Here is a 20,726-nt window from a genome sequence, read left to right on the forward strand (position 1 = left end):
CCTCAGGCGTCTGATGCAGGTGCTGGGTCAAATGGTGGCGTCCATGGAGGCTGTTCCCTTTGCCCAGTTCCATCTGCGTCCCCTGCAGCTGGACATTCTCCGCTGTTGGGACAAGCGGCCTTCCTCCTTACACAAGTCAGTGGCTACACAAGTCAGTGGCTCTATCGCCACGGACCAAGAGCTCTCTTCAGTGGTGGCCTCGGCCCCTCTCCCTGTCCCAAGGGCACTCCTTCCTGGCCCCGTCCTGGGTGATTCTCACCACGGATGCCAGTCTATCCGGCTGGGGAGCGGTATGTCTCCACCACAGAGCACAGGGCACTTGGACTCCGTCCAAGTCAGCCCTTTCAATCAATGTGCTGGAAATCAGAGCCGTACTTCTAGCTCTCCTAGCATTTCACCATCTGCTGTCGGGCAGGCACATTCGAGTCCAGTCAGACAACGCGACAGCGGTTGCCTACATCAACCATCAAGGCGGGACACGCAGCCGCCTGGCAATGATGGAGGTACAACGCATTCTTCAATGGGCGGAGGACTCCAGGTCCACCATATCTGCAGTCCACATCCCAGGCGTGGACAACTGGGAGGCAGAGTATCTCAGCCGTCAAAGCGTGGACGGTGGCGAGTGGTCCCTGCACCCGGCAGTATTTCAGTCGATCTGCCGCAAATGGGGCACTCCGGACGTGGACCTAATGGCATCCCGTCACAACAACAAAGTTCCTGTCTACGTGGCTCGCTCCCACGATCCTCAGGCCTTCGCCGCGGACGCTCTGGTTCAGGACTTGTCCCAGTTTCGTCTGTCCTACGTGTTTCCCCCTCTAGCTCTCTTGCCCAGAGTCCTGCGCAAGATCAGAATGGAGGGTCGTCGAGTCATCCTCATTGCACCGGACTGGCCCAGGCGAGCTTGGTATCTGGACCTGCCCCAACTGTCCGTAGAGATGCCGTGTCCTCTCCCGGACCGTCCAGACCTACTCTCGCAAGGTCCGTTCTTCCGCCCGAATTCTGCGGTCCTCAAATTGACGGCGTGGCTTTTGAGTCCTGGATTTTGACGGCTTCTGGTATTCCCCCTGAAGTCATCTCCACTGACTCGGGCCCGTAAGTCTTCGTCCGCTAAGGTCTATCACAGGACTTGGAAAATTTTCCTGTCCTGGTGTCGCTCTACCGGCCATTCTCCTTGGCCATTCTCCTTGCCGACCCTTCTGTTTTTTCTACAGTCCGGTCTGCAGCTAGGTCTGTCCCTCAACTCTCTCAAGGGACAGGTTTCGGCCCTGTCAATCCTGTTTCAGCGGCGCCTCGCTCGGCTGGCTCAGGTCCGCACCTTCATGCAGGGCGCGTCTCACATCATCCCGCCTTACCGGCGGCCCTTGGACCCCTGGGACCTTAACTTGATTCTCACGGTCTTGCAGAAACCCCCCTTTGAGCCCCTTAGGGAGGTTTCTTTGTATCGTCTCTCACAGAAAGTGGCCTTTCTGGTTGCTATAACTTCTCTCAGGAGAGTTTCTGATTTGGCTGCGCTCTCCTCGGAATCACCCTTTTTAGTCTTTCATCAAGACAAGGTGGTTCTCCGTCCGACTCCGGACTTTCTTCCTAAGGTGGTTTCTCCCTTCCACCTTAACCAGGACATTACCTTACCTTCCTTCTGTCCGGCGCAAGGGCCTCCCTGCTTCTAAGCCGACCTTAGCCCGTTTGATTAGGTCGACCATTTCGGACGCCTACCAAAGTTCGCAGGCTACTCCCCCGCCGGGGTTCAAAGCGCACTCTACCAGGGCTGTCGGTGCCTCTTGGGCTTTTCGGCACCAGGCTACGGCTCAGCAAGTCTGTCAGGCTGCCACTTGGGCTAGCCTGCATACCTTCTCGAAGCACTACCAAGTGCATGCTCATGCTTCGGCAGATGCGAGCTTGGGCAGACGCATCCTTCAGGCGGCTGTCGCCCATTTGTGAAGTTAGGTTTCTGCCTACTTCTTAGTTTTTTTGTTTATTTCCCACCCAGGGACTGCTTTGGAACGTCCCATGGTTTGGGTCTCCCAAAGGAACGTTAAAGAAAAAGAGAATTTTGTTTACTTAACGTAAATTCTTTTTCTTATAGTTCCGTCTTGGGAGACCCAGCACCCTCCCTGTTGCCTGTTGGCAATTTCCTTGTTCCGTGTGTTTTCACCGGCTGTTGTCGTGAACAGAGTCTCCGGTTGTTCCGGCTCTTGCTCTGTTCTACTTGTGGGTGGCTATTCTCCTTCAGCTTTTGCACTAAACTGGTTGTGACTGGTTCACCAGGGGGTGTATAGGCTCAGAGGGAGGAGATACACCTTTTAGGTGTAGTACTTTGTGTGTCCTCCGGAGGCAGAAGCTATACACCCAAGGTCTGGGTCTCCCAAGACGGAACTATAAGAAAAAGAATTTACGGTAAGTAAACAAAATTCTCTTTTTTGCCACCTAATCTGAGAGCAGCATAATGTAGAGACAGAGATCCTGATTCCAGCGATGTCACTTACTGAGCTGTTTAGTGCAGTTTTGATAATCTACTGCTGATTAAACAGTGATTTTATCATTAGAGGTCTACTTGGCATGCTTCAGGTAGTCCAGCACATCCATGAGGTCTGTATAACTGCTAGATCTGCAGCAGAGAAAACATTGATTATATCATAATGATAGCAAACAGCTCAGTAAGTGACACATCGCTGGAATCAGGGTCTCTGTCTCTACGTTATGCTGCTCTCAGATGCGAGAGCAAAAACCTGGTGACAGATTCTCTTTAACCACAGTATATACAGATAGCTCATAGATGATCAGTATATCTTGATCTAATTACTGACTTTGTCCCCTCTTCTCCAGGTGTCAGCAAGTCAGGGAACAGCTATTTCATCAGATGAAGGTTCAGCACTATTTCCAAGAGCTACTATGGTTTGTATATTAAGTTGACTGAGTAGCTGTAGTATGAATTAGCAGAATTGTACACCATGTGATAATCTTTGTAAGGCATCTGATTAACAGAAAAAATACTTTTTTTTTTTTTTTGTCCACTTATCAGATCCTTCTCATTGTTACCCCTGCCTCCAGCGTTGATCACTCACTGTGAAATAACTGATAAAATTAGTCTTGAGAAAAGACAGATGTGACAGATTATCTGATCCCTTAAGGCCCCGTCACACACAACGAGATCGCTAATGAGATCGTTGTTCCTCACCGTTTCTGTGACGCAGCAACAGATCGCTGATCGTTAATGCATCGTTGGTAAGATCTGACTGTGTGACATCTCACCTGCGACCTCCCAGCGCTCTTACCAGCGATCCTTATCAGGTCGCATTGTTTTCGGGATCGCTGGTAAGTCGTTAAATGTGACGGAGGCTTTAGAAATAAACCTGTAGACTGGGAAAAGGGCCGCTGCTGAGGCCTGCAGTCAGACACTGCTGATGCTTCTAGGTAGCGCTCCTCTTGTCATTGTGGGAGACTGATGAGGGCCTTAGGAATATCTGCTGCCATTAAAAGGCAGACGCTTAGTTTAAAATAAAATTAAAAAAATCTATAATGTCCCCATGCACATTAGGCTAAGTTCACATTTCCGCTAAAATGTATCAGTTGAAATCCGCCGCTATGGTAAACAACGGAATCCGTTTAGCGGATTCCGTTGTGTCCCATAGACTTGCATTAGTGGCGGATTGCGACTGATGACCCTGCGTTGCGTCCGCTGCGTCGCGGTCCGTCGTTTTTTGACTGACCGCCGGGCAGGGAGCAACGCAGAATGTAACGTTTTTCGGGCCGTCGAAAACTACGCACCACGCAGGAATCCGTCGCCATCCGTCACATTTGCAATGTATGTCTATGGTGCTGGATTCCGTCGTAATCCGTCTTACGACGGAATCCAGCGCTGGGTTCCGTCATGCTCTACTGAGCATGCCCAGCATGTTTGGCACGCCCACTGGGCTGTCCCAAACACAAACGGATCATGACTGATCCATCAAAAAACGGACGCACAGCGGATGTAACTGACGCAACGGATCCGTTTTTTCACAGGATTCCTGTGAAAGGAATCCTGTGAAAAACACATCAGTTGCATCAGTTGACATCTAAAAAACAACTGATCCGTTGCTGACGGACCTGACGGATTGAAAACAACGGAAGTGTGAACTTAGCCCTAGATTGATTGATTAACCCAGTTCTTTTTAGTTAGAAAAAAGTTCCCGTAAAAAAATGAAGCAATTCGATCTATTACCAATTTGTTTAATGCTCATTGTTAACCGCGGTTTACCTATGTGAATAGGCTATTACGCGCCGCCCATTGGTAAATGGTTACTAAATAGTGGTTGTTTAGTGCCAACAGTTGTTCCATGTAAACATGGTATGAAAGAGAGACTTGGCACTCAGATTGCTGAAGAAAAGCTGTGATTTTATATTTGAAATCCTTACAAAGTGAACCATATACCCTTGATATATAGTATATACCAAGGAATTGGATCCTACTTGGGCACCACAAACAAGTGCCGTGGTCATTTTTCATAACCGTTCCATCTAAACAGACCTTTAGACCTCAAAGGGGAACTGATGAGCACCCCAAACAAATGGCTGGGCATTTTAAGAGGTTAATGGCAGTGATCTGCATTAATGCTGATTACTGTAGTTAAAGACAGATGCCAGCTCTGGAATATAGCCGTAATCTGCATTGTGTGAAGTGAGCTCCGCTCATGAGCCCTTTCCAAACACCATGACATGCTCCATGATGTAATAGTACATTATCAAGCATTAAGGGGTTAAGACCTTATGGTAACCATGGTGTGTGAACTAATTGAAAAATAAATTATTGTAAAAAGCAAGGAAAAAAAGTGTTTTATCAACAGGAGATTATCACTGCCTTGACTAGGTCTCCTGGTCCAACTGCTACATGCTATGTCTAAAAATTCTGATTGTATCACTACTGCTGCACCCAAAATAAACCCTCCCCCAAAAATGAGTCGACATATAGACTAGCATGTTTACACTAGCCATTTCACAGACAAAACTCAGAGTACACTGGGTACACTTTGTCTCAGTGGGATGGCTTTTATGCTTTTTGATCAAATAATGTTAACCAAGTATGCTTTTATTATTTCCATGTACTACTACTATTTACTTTTTTTACTTGCCATTGAACCCAGTAAACTAAGTGATACATCGCTGGATTCTGGGTGTCTTTTCCTACCTTATGCTGCTTTCAGATGAGGTAGCAAAAACCTGGTGACAGAATTTATTTAAAGGGAATTTATCAGTTTTTTACATTTTTAAATGTTCTTGCCATACAGTGATGCTGCGTGGACACCCCTGGACCTTCCATCTCTGATTGTCAAGCACCTTCCCTCATGGAAGCAATGCATCTTTTGGAAAGTAGTTCTTGCCCTCCCTGAAATTAATGATGATGATGATCCCACAAAGTAAGTAAATGGCTGTTGTTTGATGTAGAACACAAGTGACAGAACACCCTTTAACACAGTTTATGCTCTGTTTTGCAGTTCTCTTTCTAAGTGGTTAAAGGCCAAGTTCAGTTGGGCTGGTGTCAGGCCGGAGGATGAACCCAAGCAGCAAGTTCAGACACTTGCCCAGTACAGCTCCTCCGAGTCTCAAGGAGGACGCCCAGTTCGAGTGAATGTTTGTGTAAAGGTGAGGCCGTCAGATGGATATCAGCTATATATTTAAACTTGTGTCAAGAAAACTGAAAGAAAAAAAAATTAGGACAATAAATGGAATTATTACTTACAAAGGTTCTCTATGAATTAAAAAAATAAAAAATGTTATGTAGCTATTCTTATAACAGAGAGAAATTGTGGGAGCAGAGTCTCCTGAAACGCGTAAACCTGTGCAAGAATAAAAAGTTTACATTAATCCAAGATTTCATCAGTGATCTTTGGCGTGGTTTACAAAGCCCCATTCCACAATTTCTCTCTGTTATCAGCCACCTGGTGTACTGCTGCCTTTGATCCGGATTTATGCTGTTACAGGAGTTGTGCCTTTCACAACCATCTTTGGTGAGTAGGATCATCTGCTTTATCACCCCCTGTCTGTCAGGGTAAGACCCTATTGCGCTTTTTTGTCTGCAGGTTCTTTTTATCTATGTAGCTATTCTTAAACACTCATATATAGCAATTCTCACTTTTGTTGTCTGTCGTTGAGGCAATCACTACAGTACATTAAAATATCTGCCATAATGTTATAGTCAGTAAAACCAGTGCTAAAATCGTAATAGTACTGGTGTCTGAGCATGTGCAGTAGGAAGCTCTGCCCATCTCTTCATATGTAGGAGGAGGTGCTTACCTTGGATATTCTTACCGAATACTGGAGATAGGAGGGAAAGATGGTGTACAGCAGTGTGAGAAGCCTCTTCTTACCTCAGTATCCTTAGTATCACCAGTATTCGATCGGATAAACCTGGTGGACAGCAGTGTGAGCAGCTTCTTCTTATCTCAGTGCTTCTGCTACCACCAGTATTATATCAGATATACATGTTGGACAGTAGTGTGAGCAGCATCTTCTTACTTCAGCACCCATGGTACCAACAATAATAGAGCAGATAGACCTGGTAGACAGCAGTGTGATCAGTCTCTTTTTCCTCAGCACTCCTGATATCTCCAATATCAGTACAGACAGTGTGGAGAGCAGTGTGAGTAGCCTTTTTTTACCTCCGTACCCTTGGTACCACCAGTATTAGATCAGATAGACATGTTGGACAGCGGTGTGAGCAGCCTTTTTTTTTTTTTATTTTTTTAACCTGTGTAGCCCTGGTACCACCACTATTCGATCAGAAAGACCTGGTTGTCAGAAGTGTGCATAGTGTTTGTAAATACATTTTCCAGTTTGGGGCTCCCTCTTGTGGTCCGTGCTGGCGGAGCAGTTGATTTGTGGAATGAAAGCCACACACCTGTGAAAGACTGGCAATCAGGGTCAGATTTCCATTTTCTTGTTGTTTTTTTCTGCTTTGATACTAACGCTTGATTCCTATTTTGTCTGTGTTGAGTTCCAGCAGGGAATGATCCCATTCCACCAAGAAGTGTCTGTATACTTAGCGCCATGATTCTGCAAGGTATTGTGTTTGTCATGCTTGGCATTAATTCAGTCCCTCATCTGTATTACTGTTTTTGGATCCCAGTATCATCAGAGTGCTGATACAGTGGGGGAGAGATTGTATGACCTCAGGATTTTTCCATATCAGAAGTGCTGGTATATATTAGGGTTTTTTACGGTTGCAGACAGTTGCTCCTTCCTATCCTTTCCTATAAAGATAGTTTGGGCCTCATCTTTGCTGAATCTGTCCTTTCTAGCTTTGTATTGTGTTTTTCTATATCACCGTAGCCTTTACGTGTGGGGGGCTATCTATCTATCTTTGGGGACTGCTCTGAGGCAGATTAGCTTTCTTATATCTCTATCTGTGAGAATATTTAGTTCTCCCGCTGTGTCGAAACGACTAGGTCATCGTAGGCTCGTCCCACGGCTACTTTTAGTTGTGTCAGGATTAGGTCTGCAATCCGTTAAGGTTCCAGCCACTCTATTACCATTTGGGATTCCGCATTTTTGATCCTCCTCGGTCCCTGAATCATAACAGCATAGTTTATTTTTCCTCAGCACTCCCGATATCTCCAATATTAGATCAGATAGACAGGGTGGACGGCAGTATGAGCAGCCTCTTCTTACCTCCGTACCTTTGGTACCACCAGTATTAGATCAGATAGACCTGGTGGACAGTAGTGTGAGCAGCCTCTTTTTCCTCAGCACTCCCGATATCTCCAATATGAGATCAGATAGACATGGTGGACAGCAGTGTGAGCAGCCTCTTCTTACCTCAGCACTCTTAACATCTCCAGTATTTGGGGTGTACAGCAGTGTGATCAGCATCTTACTTCAGCACTCCTCGTATCAAATATCCACTGTGAGTGCATCTTCTTGCACATGAAGCAAGACAGAGCTTCTTACTCCATATCCTGACAGGCATCTGTCCTATTGATCTTGTAGAACAGGTTTCTGTCAGTATAACCAGCTAAGTTATTTTTAATGCACGATAGATGCTCCATAGACAACAAATGTGTGATTTGCTAATTAAATGTACAGTATTTAGGAATGTATTCATAATCTCATCCTCTTCCTTCCTTTCTTTCTCCTTTTTTTTCATTCTTTTTTTGACTGTAATATCTTTACCATAGTTTCCCAAATATTTTTTCTTGGCTTTCTTTTTTTTAATCTGTGCATCTTTTGATCTATTTTTCTTGTGAAGGTGGTACATGGCCCTCTGACTGATTATGATTTGGAGCAAGCTGAACTACAAAAGCAGTTTCTGGGAACGAGTGGTATTTTCCTCCTGTTACCTGTGCAGTCAGATACAGATGTGTATTGGATCGCAGCACTACTGCAGCTGAAGCAGCTACTTCAAGCTAAACCTTTTAAACCACCCCCGACTCTTGCTGTCCTGGTTCCTTCAACTTACACAGATCCAGAGACCGTTCTAGAGAGAGGTGAGTCTGCAGTTTGAATAGTCACTTTCAACAAATTTTGCTTCTCTCTCTATTGCAGGTGGATTTAAGAAACTTTGCAGTTAGTGTTGAGCAAACAGATTTGCAGGATCCTGCTATAGTGGCCACATGTATAATTTGAGGCCTTTAAACCAGACCATTACAGTCTCCTTTTTCCTGCAACATCCCCGTCACCCTTTTTCATTTTCAGGCCTATGCAACATCATTATACTGCCGCACACATGACCTTGGGGCAACATACTAATCAGAAGAGGCACCAGGGTTGTTGCAGGTCGTTGTAAGATCAGTTATTTGGTGCAAATGTAATAGGAAAAACAGGCGGGCACACTTCTCTGTTCCGTCCATCATGCTCGAATCCAAGGATGGACTCAACAATGAATCAATATACAGTGGAACCTTGCTTAACGAGAACAATCCGTTCTGGGACTGTGCTTGTTAACCAAGTTACTCATTCAGCAGAGCAAGATTTCCCATAGGAAATCATTGCAATGCAGAGGATTCGTTCCACAACTAGTTAAATGTCCCATCCTGTCCCCTATTCTGTCATTCCACACATGCACAAACACACACAAACTCACAAGCACGCACGCAAACGCACATATTATATGCTCACCTTACCTTCTGTTCCATCGCCGGTCTCCTGGGACTTGCTGTTCTCCGGTGCCGGCCGTGTATTGGGTTACCATAACGACGAGGGAGGAACTTCCTACCAGAGCGCTGACGTCAAAGGCAGAGCCGCTTGCCTCTGATTGGCCAGCGCGCTGCCTTTGAGTAGCGGTGACAGGAACCAGGAAGTTCCTGCTTCGTCACTACGGATGCAGATGCCTGGAGTGGAGCGGAGCGGCGCACTACAGGACCCAGGAGGCCGGCGATGAAACGGAAGGTACACATATTATATGCTCACCTTACCTTCCGTTCCACCGCCGGCCTCATGGTACTTGTAGTTCGCCGCGAGCACGTCGCTATGTACCCGGGAACTACAAGAACCATGAGGCCGGCGGTGGAATGGAAGGTAAGGTGAGCCTAATACTGTGTGTGTGTGTTTGTGCGTACATGTGTGTGTTTGTGCGTACATGTGTGTGTTTGTGTGGACTGCGTGCGGGTTAGAGCGCGGTGGATGTACGGAACCAGAAGTGTCTGAGGTGAGGATTTTGCTCGCACAGCAAAGCTTTCTCGTAAAGCGGGTTACAAATTTACAGAAAGCTTTGCTTGTTAAGCGAAATTCTCGTTAAGTGGGTTACTCGTTAAGCGAGGTTCCACTGTAGAGAGATCGGCATTCACTTCCAATTCTTATGCATTTTTTATTCCATTTTCAAGTTATTTGGTGCAAGGACAACGGACCACTAATAGGATCATTGGACTAGGGTCATGCAAATATTTGTTTTTTCTTAATATACCTTTGCAGAAAATTATGCTTCTCTCTCCGTTTTTGAGACAGTGCTCCTCCGCACCTCCTGGACTCCTCATACAGTCTGAAAAACTGATCTAATAATCTTCTAAGTGTTTACTGCACCCAGAGCTAGGATTACACACTCTTCCATGCTGATGATACTTTGTCTGCATGCTACAGAGAAAAAGGAAAGCAGGAACCTATCATGCCTCTATGTACTGTGTATGCAACACAGCATGGCAGCTCGTCTCTCCTCACTAGCTAAGAGGCAACTGAAATATAGAGAGAAACTGCACATAAAGCAAACACTGGTAAAAAGTGCAAGTCATATAGTGGCCTCAAATAGTGTTATTAGCAATGTACACACACAAATAAACAGAAATTTCTAGAACTTTTGTTTTTCTCTTTTATTACAGTAAAATCTTTCTTTTATTTCAGAACTTCATATTTCAGACTTGGTGTCATGCGGACTAATATCAGATTATAAAGTTTTCTCCATACCTGATGGTGTAAATGACATGAAAGGAACAAACATGGTAAGATTAGTATTAAAGTGTTTCAACAAATTTCATCTATAGCATATCAGACATATTGCAACTGAATCGAACAATGCCATCGGGCTATCTTTGCAGCAAGGCCCTACGGCAAGTCTGTCTCCACCTTCTCCAAATCATTGGCTTCAACGCTCATGCCTTGGTAGATGTCACAATACTTTGTTTAACTTTTTCCTTTTCTCAGGTCTCCTCTGCTGTACAGTTTTTGCTGTCTTGTTGCCCATGCCCCTTGGAACTCCGCAGCCTCCCTTTCCGACAATACATAGACGACGGTGTTTGCAGTGCATTCAGCAATACCTTTTATCTTGATCAGATGGAAAGGAAGAAATGTGGACTCCCTTCACAAGATCCTGCTGCCATCATTGACTTGTACAATGGTGCCATTGCATTTCTAGCAGAGACAGTTTCTTCAGAGAAACTCACCGATCTGTCCTGGCCTGTAACAGAGTTCACATCTTCTAGCGGCAGCTCTTTAATGCCGCCTACAGATTGGAACAGTCCCAACCATCTTGCCTGGCTAAAGAAGGCTGTACTTTCTTTTCAGCTTCCACAAATTGACAAGCCGCCACAAGGAGGTGAGCAAGTGTATACATAGTTAGCAAAAAGATAGAAATGGGGTGACTGGGGTTTAAAGCAGAAAAGGGTTGACATATAGGTCTGATTTAATATAACATTTGTAGCTTGTTTTTGCTTGTATAATTTGTGCAATTTAATTTTATCCATGAAAAATGACAATAATATCATACTGACAGCTCCTTGGGTTCCAGTTTGCTCCATGATTATGGACTACGTGTCACAGATCACTCGCTTACCAACTGGACTTCCGGTGTTGATCTCTGAAGTTCAGTTTCTCCTTGGAAACCTAAAGAAACACTGGTTTGCAAAGGAATGCATTACCGGCGACGCATCTGTGCAAGATGTTCCATGGGATGAGCTAATTTCTCTCTGCATCAACCACAAACTGAGAGCCTGGGACCCACCCTTAATATCCGAATCTAAAGGTAATCTCGCCATGTTCTACATAAAAGTAATACTTTGCATTATACAAAATATTTAATAATCTTAAAGATCTTTAATTACCATACTTTTCGTTTTATAAGACGCACTGGATTATAAGACACACACCAAACTTAGAGGAGGAAAATAAGAAAAAAAAAATGTAAATTTTAAAATCCTAGTGTGTCTTATAATAGGTCGCCAGGGGGGAGTGGCGGTGGAGGAGCAGCTCAGGAGGGTCACAGGAGGCATGGTCTGCGTTGCTGCGGGCTCAGAGGAGGGGATGTCGCGGCTCAGGAGGGTCAGTTGACGGAGGGTCGGCGATGTTGAGAGCTCAGAGGAGGGGGTGTCGCGGCTCTGGAGGCTCAGTGGACAGAGAGTCGGCAATGCTGCAGACTTGGAGGAGGGGGTGTCGTGGCTCAGGAGAGTCAGTGGATAGAGGGTCGGTGATGCTACTAGCTTGGAGGGAGTGTCAAAGGTCAGGAGGGTCAGTGATACTGTGGGCTCAGGGGTATCGCGGCGGACGGCATTGATCTGTCAGCGTGCTGCAGACTCCATTGATCTGCCGGCAGTTGATGTGATGAACTTCAAGAAAATGTCCTTCCACAGCCAGGGTTTCAACAGAGCTCTGCTATTACAAGCACACGGAAGTCTTCAGCAGACCAGCTGCTGCAATAGCAACTCGTTGACCCACGATTGTGGTGTTTAAATTGGCGGGTTCTCATGCCAACGTGTTTTAAATCCCACTGACACAGTTTGACAGTGGGATTTAACAGTTTAGCAATCGCAGGCAGAGCGATTGTTAGCGGCAGGTCCTGACTGTAATACACTGACATTACCTGTGGAGTATGGAGTTGATGTCACCCACTTCCAACTTTGCTGTACAGCCGACGTCGCGAAGTGGTTAAAGCCGATCTGTCAACAGATTTCACAATGCAAACTACATGCGTTATTAGGTAGATCTCTAAGAACTGATGAGACCAGTATACTTTAACTGATTGACATCATGATTATTGCTGAATCCTTTTCGAAGGTTTAAAATGATTCTCTGCCCACCCACCTGACAGCTGCTCAGTGTACTTCCTCCCTGCCACTGCTGAGATGTCCCAGTGCTAAGTACAAGCTACAGCTGTCAGGCAGGTTTTGGGGGCAGAGCTTAAACCATTATTACCATCTTCATAGATGAATATTGTTGGGATTGTGCTTGTAAACAAGTCATTTTGCAATTCTCTGTTAATTACATTTTTCAGCTATTGTTTTCTTTTTTAACATTTTTGTTTACAGCTCATTGTTTCTTTCGTTGGTGTGAATGTAATCACATTGCTGCCATGTCTTTCTTGCCTTCTTACAGTCAGGTCTGGAGTCTCGTCTTGCCCTCAGTTCCAGCAAGGGTTAAAGCTCTGCTCTGTCCATTTTGTTGCAAAAAAGTCAGGACTCTTGTCCTCAAATTTGGACTTTTGTTCAGGGCATGGTTCAATTGGTTTCTTTCTACGAGTCTCCAGCGATGCCATGGGACCCGAGTCTGGTTTTGGATGCTCTCTTATGTCCTCTCTTTGAACCTCTCTGGCAGGTCTCCTTGTCCTTTCCATCTTGGAAGATTACTTTCCTAGTAGCCGTTACGTCTTTTAGACAAGTTTCTGAGATGGCAGCCCTTTCGTGCTGCTCCCCCTTCCTCATTCTTCATCAAAATAAGGTAGTCTTACAGCTAGTGTCTTCCTTTCTTCCTAAGGTGGTTTCAGCCTTCCACCTTAAGGAAAATATTTTCCTTCATTTTGTCCCTCTCCTTTGGGTCCTCTGGAGCAATCGCTAAACAAGTTGGATAGAGCCAATCGCATATGCCTTTCTAGGGCCACTCACTTTACATGCATGGATTTCTTATTTACTATTCCTGAAGGCTCCCAGAATAGACTACTGGCCTCCAAGGCTAACATTGTCCTTTGGATTTGCTTCCCAATTTCGGAGGTGTATCAGACCAAGAACAGGACTCTTCCCTCTGTGGTGTTGGCTCATTCCACTTTGGCAGTGGGGGCCTCCTGGGCAGTTCGGCATCAGTCCAATGCATTGCACATTTGCAAGGCAGCTACCTGTTTTTTTGTACATACAGTCACCAAGTTTTACTAGGTTCATACCTATGCCTCATTTTATGCCAGTTTAGGTAGAAGGGTGTTGCAAGCGGCAGTTGTTCAACTGCTGTCCCTAAGTTCATCGGTATTCATGTGCCTTTCTTTCCTTACCTTCTTCCTACCCTTAGTACTGCTTTGGTATGTCCATTGGTCTCCCTGTGTTCCCTAATGAAACGATAGAGAATAGAAGATTTTGGGTACTCGCTGTAAAATCTTTCTGGGAGCCATCTCCGGGTGACACAGTACTCTCCCTTTCTTTCAAGTTTGTGTTATTGACAGCTGGTGTTAAGTCTTTTGCTTCTCCTACTCCTTGACCACTAACTGAATAGCTTTGTGCCAGTTGGTGGGTGTATCCTACCGAGGAGGAGCCCACCTTTTTGTAGTGTTAGCATCCTAGTGGCAGTAGCATATACCCATAGTTTTCCTGTGTCCCCCCCAATGAAGGCTCAGAGAGACATTTTACGATGAGTACACAAAATCTTTTTGAAGCTGTCCAGGATTGTTGGAGTGCCATTACTTCCTAATCCAGGCCAGATTCATTGCCAGTTTACAAGCTAGGTAGCATTGCTGGTTGGTCTCCTAGGACAAGGTGTAAACAGAGAAAAAGTGTGAAAATTTGTCGCTATCCTTGAGATTTTAATAGTAAATTGCAAAAGAGCTTTTTTTTACAAGCACCATACAATAATATTTGTCTAAGGAGATAAGACAATAACTCTTAAAATACACTTGGATAGCGAGTGGCTTAAACCAAATATTCCATCAATGGGATCAATAATATCTTAAATGAAACAATTATTAGGACTAGAATTGATAGAAGCTGAAAGGAGCAAAGAAAAATCAGCAGGGAAAGTTTTTTCCACTGTGGAAACAGTTTATAGGGTTCCACTATAGTCCTCAGGAAATTCTGAAAATAGTCAGTCCTTTTCGCCATACGGAATGGTTCTGTCTGGAAGACCTGGGGGGAACATTGGGGCATTAGGGACATCAACAATTACTTAATGTGCATTATATGGAATCTATGGCTGATACCATCACAGAGGCATAATTGTGGAAGGATTCACATTCTCACTCATTGATCATTGTTTCTTTGTGTACATGTCTTTCCCTTTTTTTTTTCTCTTGTGTTAATACTCTTTTTTTTTTTTTTTTTTTTTTAAATAGCTTAAATTAAAAAGGCTGTAACCAGGGGTGGGATTCAAATTTTTAACAGGTTCTCTATGACCCCGCCCATTTGAAAATCACACCCATTCTGTTACCACACCCATTTTGTTAGCCACACCCATCTTCACACACGTTCCTCAACCAAAAAATACAAGTAATTTAAAGTATAATCTCTTTCCCCTTCTTCCCCTCCTATACCGTCACTCTCCTGTCCAGCACCAGTTGTTCCAGTCACTGTCAGTCATATTTTATTAAACTTTTTTTTACAATTTTTAAAAATTATTACTAAAGGAGCCCTGCTAAAATTGGAACAGACTACCTTCCCCATACAGATCCCATCCCATGTGGCTGCTTTTCCAGTGCAGATCCCACCCCATGTGGCTCCTTTCCCCTTACATATCTGAACCCATGTGGTCTCTTTCCCCTGCAGATCCCATCCCATGTGGTCTCTTTCCCCTGCAGATCCCATCCCATCATGACCTTTTTCCCTTGCAGGTCCCATCCCATTATAGCCTCTTTCCCATGCAGTTCCCATCCCGTTATGGCCTCTTTCCCATGCAGTTCCCATCCCATTATGGCCTCTTTCCCCTGCAGATCCCATCCCATTATGGCCTTTTTCCCATGAAGATTCCATCCCATGTGGCCTCTTTTCCCGCAGATCCCATCCCATTATGGCCTCTTTCCCCGGAAGATCCCATCCCATGTGGCCTCTTTCCCCTGCAGATCCCATCCCATTATGGCCTTTTTTCCCTGCAGATCCCATCCCATTATGGCCTCTTTCCCCTGCAGATCCCATCCCATTATGGCCTCTTTACCCAGCAGATTTCATCCCATGTGCTCCTTTTCCCCTGCAGATCCTGTCCCATATGGCTCCTTTCCCCTCCAGATCCCATCTTTATGCGGCTCCTCTCCCCATATAGATTCCATCTTTATGCGGCCACTCTCCCTGCATCTTCGGCTCACTGAGCGCTTACCTGCTCCAAGCACCGGCAGCCTCTCCTCTGTCTTCCGTCCTCCGTGGTACTCTGCACGCTGACAGACGGCAATAGGAGGAGCTACATCCCCACTCTGCAGTGTCAGCATGTCGTTGCACGCCAGGTCAGGGAGCAGACAGGCTTCACTGAACCCGGAAGTGTGGCGCGGAGGTACGTCGGTTCATTTGTGCTAGTGTCTTAGAGACACTAACACAAGTGAATACAGGGAACCGGATCGCAGGAGCCGTTTCTTGCCGATTCGGGGAATCGGCTGCTCTTTTAACAACCGGTTTGCCCGAACTGGACAGAACCGGCTGAATCCCACCCCTGGCTGTAACTACGAAGGTTGAGCATATCAATCTCATGTACACAGTTTAATTCTTTGAACAAGTTATTGCTTCCCTTTATGTTATGTTTAAAAATATAAATAAAAAAAGATGTTTAAAAAAAAAAATACACTTGGACTCGAACTCTCTCATTTTTTAGCTGGACACTTTCTTATTTTAATTTTAGGATTATACAATTAACTCTGAGATGGATTTTTAATGATTGTATAGCAGCCTCATTAGGCGTAAGAGCTCTACTTAATAATGTATGCAGTCTGAATTGTGAAATCTGGTAACGGATCTGCTCGAAAATAGAAGTGTGTATAGGTGTTTCCAGAGATTGCACATTTTTCTGTAATGCATTGGGAATCATTCAATAAAATGATAATGTGGTTACTGAGCTTTGAATAGCTAATCAACAAGGTTCTCCAAGCAAGAATTACATGATTAGGGCAGTTTTATTACAAATGGCAGCCTGTCCGAGTCTTGTGTCAGGACGGGAAGCAGTCTGAAGAAACACAGCTCCCGATGCCTGTGTCTCAACTGACAGAGAAGCTGTATTGTAAGCACACATAACCTCTGTTAGCTGCCAGAGAAGAGCTGTGACAGGAGAAGAAATAAATCTCTTCTGCTGGCTGTGCCCAGAGCACTGAGGCTGCTCATTCACCCAAGATGATGTATTTCTGTCGCCGTAACAGGCTTTCTAAGCCCGATATGTATAGACGATACTGATTTTCTGTCAGTTGAGATGCAGATCTCAGAAGCAGTGTTTCATCGAACTACAACCCATCCTGACATATGACTATGATGGGCTGCTGTTTGAATTATGTGACAGGGGACCATTTTATTACATTCTTGGAAAACCCCCTTTAGCTAATATATTTGATATGACTGGTTACAAGGGTTGGTAAGTCATCAATGTCCTATTACATTTTTGCAGTCCATATACTGTATAGCAGGATGTAATTGTGCTCTCAATAATCTTGTTGGATCTGTCAGTAGGAGGCAGTATGACCATGAATTGCAAAGTGGAAACGTAAAATAAAGGCATTTTATCAATCTTCTAAATTTTAACACCTGCTGGCTACAAAATGTAGATGTTGAGGAGCTGTTAACTCCAAATGTGTATATAATTTTATTGTGGCCTTGTAATTTTCTCATCTTTAGTAAGTAGACCATTACTATTTATCTCTTTACAGTTTTCCAAGAGGATTTTTATGTCTATTTCTTTGAGGAGGACTTAAGAGACTTTACGTATCCGGACACATGGGAAAGCGCCCGTCTCTCCACACATCAGAACGTACTAGTAAAGTCTAACATGTAATGGATTTTTTTTATATTTTTTTTTTCATTATGTATAATAGCCTGATGATACTGGCAGAAATGTTTGACACTTCATTATTCCATTGTGTTTTCTTACATTGCAGCTCTCCCTGTAAAAGGAAGCCTTCCTTACAGACGTCTCAAACCCCACACAAAGTCTTTGTATGCAGTGAAAACGATACGGAGATGGTCTTTAGAAATCCCGAGATTTCTGATCTGAAGTCTCTTCCGTCCCTGCTAAACCGCTCAATCTTAGTTGAGAAAGAGGAGGATAGAAGGTGATTTATTACACTTAGATTATACACCACCTCTGAATTTTTATACACACACAAAAAAATCCCTTTTGGAAAAACATGTCACCGGTATAATATAATGTGCTCGAAGGTCATAAAGACCGCACTTCAAAGCTGAACAAATATCACACCCATCAGCCAATATGAAGGCTGAAGATTACAAAGTGACAGAGTCAATAAATATTTAAAATTATTTTTTTTTTTAATAAGTATTAAAAATAAATATAAAATACAGCAAAAGCTTCTATTCATCACATTGTTATATAGGGACACGGAAAATGAGAACAATACATCCACATGACGTAACCCTCAATTGGAGTAATTCTAAGACTAACCAAACAAAGTTGAGAGCCAGCTCACCCTTGGGAGTGTAGTGGAGAGGAATCACCAAGTCTGCATGGATCACACGATTAATTATAAAACTAGACCATATATAAAAATAGGGAACATCAATATTATCTCTAAGAAGAAATTTAGGATGACCTAAACTCTAATCAAAATGCTGACATTTGTTGGCACATTAATGGCTGTATCCTCAACACCAAGTAAGACCTTCGGAGAAATCTGTCAGATAACGCAGCATGGTGCTTTTTTGTGCCATGGCCACTTCATTCTAGCGACACAACAGTCAGCAGCTTTCTTTTACTATACTATCTAAATAGTTGTAGAATAAGGCTAAGGCCACACAAGTGTATGGCATCCGATGAGAGTGCATCGGATGCAATAGCTAGCTCCTGCTGTGCTGCAAGCCGAGTGTCATGCCACTGTGATCTGATTCTTTGATCGGATCACAGCTGCGAAGGAAAGAGGGAGATTAGTCTCTCCATCTCCTCGATTACCAGCTGATGCATATATCGCACTGCACTCCGGTGTCATCTGTGTGCAGTGCGATGTTTCACTCACACCCATAGACTTATATGGGTGCGAGTGAATATGGATTGGATGCTGCGACTGTTTCCTCGGTCCGATTAGGGCTGAGAAAATAATCGCAGATGGCAATGGCCCCATAGAGTAACATGTTTTTTTATTGCATTCCACTCGGTCCGTTTTAATCGCCACGTGTCCTTACCCTAATTATCATTTTAATTATTTGTGTAAATTTATAATTACAGATTCAGTGAAAAACTGCAGCAGCTCCTTGTGGAAGAACCTCTAGACGCATCTCTTTCCCTGCCTTTATACCTACCCATCCCTTCTCTGTCGGATTCTTTAGAAAATTCAGTTATCGTTCCAGCCTTGCAGAAGTCATCCACACGAGGCGCTAAGTATTCTCCAACCAAGCCAGAACATATTGTGCGCTCCTCCTCGCTACAGCCATCTGTGAAAGACAGAATAAATGAGTTATTTGTGAATTTGAGAAGGAATCAACAAGAGGACAGAGCTTTTAACTTACACGTTTGCACCCTGCTCGATATCGGCAAAATTGAAGAAGAGAGCAGCTACCCAATGAAATAAGACCCCATTTACAGCCAGTGGTGCTGGACTTTGCAGATTACTATCTAGAAGCCTGAGAAAATGATTCACTTCTGTTGTAATAAGCTGCTGTAATCAATTTGGAGTAGTATTACTTTATTAGAGGTTTATAAGACGTTCATTTCCTTCTTTGAGTATAATACAAGATCCGATAAAAATAAATATTTTTTTTCTTCTATAACCATGAATATTTTTCGATTTGCAGAACTGTTAGATTTGGGAATTGAATATGTATGCCATATTATTTATCTAGCAGTTTGTACATATAAAAGGCAATACAAAATGTATAGTTTTCAGCATTTCATGAATTTATGCGCTTAATGTGGTATCTTTATTTTTTTAAATTGTGAAATACAATAAATTTTAAGTCTGTACAATTTTTGAGATTACAGTATCTGAAAACTAGATCCATTGTTTCAACTTTTTTTTTTTTTTTTTCTATGGAACTGACATTTTGTGTATGAGGCTTTAGAGCATTTATAATAGCACATCACATAGGCCTGTGTTTTGGTTGTTAACCCCTTCACGACCTTTGACGGATACATCCGTCATGGTGCCCTGGTACTTAAAGACCCATGACTGATATATCCGTCATGGCGAAATCGCGGCCCCGGTGACTGTGATTGGTTCACACAAACCGCTGATTCAGGAAGGAGGGGACCTCTGCCTGACCTCAGTAGGGGTGGTGCCTCCTTCCCGGACCTACAGAGACTGTGATTGGCTGACTTACGCTGCTCAGCCAATCACAGCCACTGTAATGTTTAAGCCATGGAAAATGGCTGAAACATTGAAATCCAGCCATGATCAGTGCAGCTATAGCACTGATCATTGGCTGGAGTTGGGTGACCTCAGCTGGATCACCCTCCCCCAGCTCCAGCAGCTCTGATTGGAGAGACCGGCCTTGTGACCGATCTCTCCAATCACCGTGGACCTGGGGCCGGTGACCGCCCCTCTCAGCTTTACTTGTCGGTCCTGGAGCATGCCAGTACAGTTTATACAGTACAATGGCAGGGCGACAAGCTCCGGTCCCATGCTGTCATGAGACCGGAGCATGGGACCCGGAAGTTGCCGCACTGCCATTGTACTGTATCAAACCGGCGAAAAGCCTCCCGAACCGCCGCTGCCTTCCTCCATCTGCCACCGCTCTCCCCGGACCTGCTGCCCTCACCCCCCTGATTGGCTGCCTGCACCCCCACCTCTCACCTCCGTGATCTGCTGCCCGCCCCCTCACCTCCGTGATCTGCTGCCTGCCCCCCCCTCACCTCCGTGATCTGCTGCCCGTCCCCTCACCTCTGTGATCGGCTGCCCTCCCCCTTACCTCTCACCCCCGTGATCGGCTGCCCTCCCCCTCACCCCCATGATCGGCTGCCCTCCCCCTCACCTCTCACCCCCGTGATCTGCTGCCCGCCCCCTCACCTCCGTGATCGGCTGCCCGTCCCCTCACCTCTGTGATCGGCTGCCCTCCCCCTCACCTTTCACCCCCGTGATCTGCTGCCCGCCCCCTCACCTCCGTGATCGGCTGCCCGCCCCCTCACCTCCGTTATCTGCTGCCCGCACCCCCACCTCTGACCTCCGTGATCGCCTGCCCGCACCCCCACCTCTCACCTCTGTGATCTGCTGCCCGCCCTCTCCACCT

The 20,726-nt window shown here is 44.9% G+C and overlaps 1 pseudogene; it reads left to right on the plus strand.

Moving 5' to 3' along the window:
* The window catches only part of LOC142280475 (germinal-center associated nuclear protein-like), an 89,318-nt pseudogene extending 69,849 nt beyond the window's left edge, over positions 1-19,469 (plus strand).
* Positions 19,470-20,726: the final 1,257 nt, after the last annotated feature.

Source organism: Anomaloglossus baeobatrachus, unplaced genomic scaffold, assembly GCF_048569485.1.
Source record: "Anomaloglossus baeobatrachus isolate aAnoBae1 unplaced genomic scaffold, aAnoBae1.hap1 Scaffold_452, whole genome shotgun sequence".
Classification (NCBI taxonomy): Eukaryota; Metazoa; Chordata; class Amphibia; order Anura; family Aromobatidae; genus Anomaloglossus; species Anomaloglossus baeobatrachus.